Source organism: Colobus angolensis, unplaced genomic scaffold (assembly GCF_000951035.1).
Source record: "Colobus angolensis palliatus isolate OR3802 unplaced genomic scaffold, Cang.pa_1.0 Scaffold407, whole genome shotgun sequence".
NCBI classification, from domain to species: Eukaryota; Metazoa; Chordata; class Mammalia; order Primates; family Cercopithecidae; genus Colobus; species Colobus angolensis.
In genome coordinates, this window is record NW_012117455.1 from 559436 (window position 1) to 564379 (window position 4944).

Consider the following 4944-nt stretch of genomic DNA (forward strand, 5'->3'; position numbering starts at 1 on the left):
CTCAGTTTTTAAGTTATCAGATCACTTTATACTTTTCAGTATTCAGATTCTAAGATAGCTTCATCTGAAAAAAACCCACCCAAACAAACAAAAAATACAGGAACATATTCCTAAGCTTCTTTAGGGAACATATCCAACTTAATACAAAGACTTTGAGAAGTACTCAATTAAATGGAGCTATTGATATGATCACATCATATTCATATCCAAAGAATTAGGACACTGCAATCAAAGAAGAATAAAAACTCACTGCATTCTGCAGGTTAGGAATAGTCTCATTTTTTTTTTTTTTTTTGAGACGGAGTCTTGCTCTGTTGCCCAGGCTGGAGTGCAGTGGCCGGATCTCAGCTCACCGCAAGCTGCGCCTCCCAGGTTCACGCCATTCTCCTGCCTCAGCCTCCCGAGTAGCTGGGACTACAGGCGCCCGCCACCTCGCCCGGCTAGTTTTTTGTATTTTTTAGTAGAGACGGGGTTTCACCATGTTAGCCAGGATGGTCTCGATCTCCTGACCTCGTGATCCGCCCGTCTCGGCCTCCCAAAGTGCTGGGATTACAGGCTTGAGCCACCGCGCCCGGCCTAGGAATAGTCTCATTTCTAATGTTAGGCTATTCTAACATTCATAGAATATGACTATTAACATTCTTTTTTATATCCTTCCTTTGGATATGTTTTAATATAATTGGGATAATACCATATATGCTTATTAGAAATGTGCCTTTCTCTCTCTTCACTTGGTATGTCATGAATTCTTAAATCCCTTTATAAAAGAATGATTCTGCAACAAGATTTTTATGGCCATTTTTACATAACAGTTTACGGACATAGCCAGCGGGGTGCTGGAGCCAGCTCTTACTCATGAGAACCAAATGTGTGCTTCTTCTCCCAACTCGCCATTCAGCAATATCACACGGGTAGCCTGAAACTGGCCACTGTGGGAATATTTACACCATGGGAATTGGCAAAGGTTATAATCTGCCTTCTGAGCCCAGTCAGTTATTAAACATTTACTGCAATACTATTGGACATAATATAATCCAATTAACTAGGAGCCTATTTTTAAATGCTGGTAAATAAGAATTTATAAAAAGTAATGATGTATTGGAAATGATTGGTTCTTGTTAATCTCATCTCCTGCTTTCAGACTTGAGCATCAGGACCTGGCCTCCTTCTAGTTCTTTACTGACTCCTATGACACATCTGACACTCCCACTGCTCTTTTACTTTCTTCAACATTACTTCAGTCACTGTTCTTGATGATTTTAATATCCACATGTACAATCATTCTAACGTTCGGGTCTCTTAGTTCCTTGACTTCATTGCTTCCAGATACCTCATCTCCTCTCTCAGCTAGCCACTGTGTGATGATAGCCTAGATCTCGTAATTATTTGAACCTCCCTTGCTTCCCAGTATCCCAATCTCTGATACCCACCATGTGTTTTGTCAATTCACTCCATCCAGGATGCCAACTACAACAATTGTTTCTCACTTCCCTCCCTACCCAGCTATATCCAACGGTCCCCTCACTTGCACAGTCCCCTCTTTGTCATACACACCTGGCAAAACCCTTATCTAATTAATTCTGTCTCCTTCTGTTTCTCGACAGTGGCTCTACTGATGTTTTGAGCTAGGTAATTGTGTTGTGGGAACCCATTCTGTACACTGTTGGATGTTAAACGGCATCCTTGGCCACCACCCATTGGATGCCCCTAGCAACCTCCACCCACCCACTTCGTCCCCCGCATTGTGACAACCAGAAACGTTTCCAGAAATTGCCAAATGTCTGTGGTGGGAGGCAAACTTACCCCTGCTGAGAACCAGTGGTCCACTTCATGCCTGTACTCATATAACTGAAAGTGGCTACAGGAAAAACATAAAATCATGCTGACAAGTCTCACTTTAAACTCATGACCACCAACTTCAAGGGTTCATCAGTGCTACCTGGCCATCCTGTTACATTTTTCTGGTCCTTTAATTTTCCTGCTCTTCTAGAATACCGCCTGTCTTTTCTTCTTTCTCTAAACCTTTAGTATTTCACCCCCATCCTTACTGTCAACTGATGACCTCGCTGCTTAAACATGGAGAACAACATGTAAGTGATCAGCACAGAGCTGAGAGCCTGCCTGCACCGAGACTCTGCACTTTCCTTCCTGCTGGTGTTGCTGTCTCAGGCTGGCCCTTCCCTCCTCAACTGGATTCTGTGTTCCCTTGCCCACACCTGGCTGTGGTTCCCCACTCTTCTCCTGGATCACTCCACTGGATCACAAACAGCCTTCCTTGATCCTACAGTCCAATAAAGCTACAGACCCATTTCTGTGAGCTCTCAAGAAAAGCTTTCTGTAACACCATCTCCAGCTCTGCCTTTCAGGCTCTCTTGTGTCCACTTCAACTAAGTTTTCGCAAACTGTTCTTGTCAAGGTCACTGTGCTTCAGTGTTAAACCAAGGCCAGTTCCCAGCACTCATTTTAACTGGGGCACAGCAGCCGTTGATACATTTAGTCTCTCCCTTCTTGAAACATCATGTCTGGCTTCAGGACTGCCTTGCGTCACTCTTGCTGGCTGTTTTTGCTGAGTCTCCTTTGCTGGTTCTCCTCTCGAAAATGGAGGTTCCCAAGGACTCACTTCTTACACAGCTTTTTCACCTGTACTTAGACCGTAGGTAATTTTACTGGGTTTCATGGCTTTAAACACCATTTATACACTGATGACCCACATTTCTATTCCCAACCTAGACCTCTCTCCTAACGTCTGCACTCATTTATCCAGCTGCCTCTAGGACATAACGAGAGGTGCCTGCACAGCATCTCACACTCCAGGTGTACTCCTTTCCATTACAGGATGTGGCAACTGCAAGTTGCTAGTCACTTAGACATACAACAGTAGATGGTTCACAACTCTTCTTCACAGCACACATCCAACTTGTCTACAAATCCGGCCAGCTTAGCCTTCAAATACAGCCAAAATCCAACCACCTCTGTTATCTTGCCAGCTGCCACTGTCTCCTGCTGTGCATTTTACCTGTCTCTGGTTCTACCTTTGTGCTCTACTGTTTCTAACACATCAGCTCAAAAATCTTCCAGCACCTTCTTCCCTTAGTGGTAATACAAAGCTTAACTTCTTACAAGGCTCTACAGATGCTGTTCTCTGGCCACACCCTGTCTGCCTCCGCCATTGCTGTTGGAGTCAGCAATGGTGGAGGCAGCTCATACTGGCTGCCTTGGTCAAACTTTCTTCCCATAGGTATCTTCATGGCTCACACCCTCACTTCCTTTAGATGTTCTTTCAGATCTCCAAATGTCATCTGCATATCTCCAGACCACTTCAATTAAAAGACACGTCTCTCCTTGTCTCCCCAGCACTCCCATCCTCACATTATTCATCACCACCTGGCGTACTCTATGTTAGTGATCGTTTGTTCCTTGCTTTATTCCTAGTACCCAGAACAGTGCCTGGCACACAGAAGGTGCTTGAAAAAGTATCTGTTGAACAAATGAATGGTGAATGTGCATGCTAACTGGAAATCACTTTAATTATCAGGCACTTAAGGCATATACCTCGATGTCAGAAAACACTTTCCCCCACTTATTCCTTCAATCTCACAATATTCATCAATTCACTATTTACCTGCTTTTTTCATTATCAATAATGCATCTTATTTGTTTTTGAGGCAGGGTCTCACTCTGTCACCCAGGCTGGAGTACAGGGGCATGATCTTGGCTCACTGCAGCCTTAACCTCGTGGGCTCAAGTGATCCTCCCACCTCAGCCTCCGAGTAGCTGGGAGCATAGGTGTGCGCCACCATGCCCAACTAATTTTTTTGTACACTTTATAGAGATGGGGTTTTGCCATGTTGTCCAGGCTGGTCTCAAACTCCTGACCTCAAGCGATCTGCCTGCCCTGGCCTCCCAAAGTGCAGGGATTACAGGCATGAGCCACTGCGCTGGCTATACATTTTATTTTTAGTCTTTTAAAACTGATCATAAGAATGAACGGGGTCTAGGATAATTTATACTCAAAATGGGGTTCGAGTATAACTGTTGTGGAGTGATAAAATAATTGACCCAGCCACAGTCTGGAAGGCACCTGTAGAGGAGGGGCACAGAAACATAGTAACTAGTGTTCCTCAGACGGAATCTGCTATTACCTATCAGCCCCCACAAGCGAAGGATGGAAAACAGCTTTCCTCATAGAAACACTGAAAGAATTCTGGTCTGTTTCCTAATGTTTTCCTGTCCCCTCCTCTCTTGGCATAGTCCTAGAATTCTCTAACCAATCCCTGAACTTCACATTCTTAAACAATGCTTCTTCCTCTAGAACCAAAGCCTTCCTTAAAGACATCAGTGAAGAGCAGACATTCAGAGAACAGGAGAGGCAGAGAACTCATTTTGAGGACTGGCAGGGAAGGAGGGCTGTGCATGCAGACCCTCTCTGTGCCGTTGGGGTTGCATGCATGAGGATGTTGGGAGAGGAGGTAAAAACTGATTTCATTGGCAGAGTTGCCACTTGTGACTCTCTGGAATTTCTGACTCCAATGCTAAGCAACAGAAGATGGGGAAATACACTGATGTGTGTTCTGAAGCCACCAATACTCAGCCATGCTGACAAGAGCCTTCTCTCCAGGAAGGTCAAGGACAAGGACAGTCGTGGGGACAGACGGCCATGAGGATATGCACTGTGTTCATCTGAAAGATGCTCCCTTGCCTCAGGAGAGTGCTGCAACAGGTAGGGGAGGCAGGAGAGAGCTAGACTTGGATTCAGGAGGTTGGGACCCTTCCTGGCTTTGTCATTTCTTCTTTGGGCCTCAGTCTCCCCAGCTGAAAGGTGGTGAGAAGTTAGCTAACTATAATATCCTTTTTTAGTTTTAAAAGTTTGAGATGTATATTCTGCTACACTATTCCTCACTTTATTCTCTTCACCCACCTTATCTACAAGTTCTAAGCACAATT

General features: G+C 44.6%; 1 protein-coding gene across 4 annotated transcripts in view; it reads right to left on the reverse strand.

Moving 5' to 3' along the window:
• Nucleotides 1-4944, reverse strand: part of MKL2 (MKL/myocardin-like 2) — a 193014-nt gene that overhangs the window by 28051 nt on the left and 160019 nt on the right. The gene's annotated exons all lie outside the window — the stretch shown is intronic.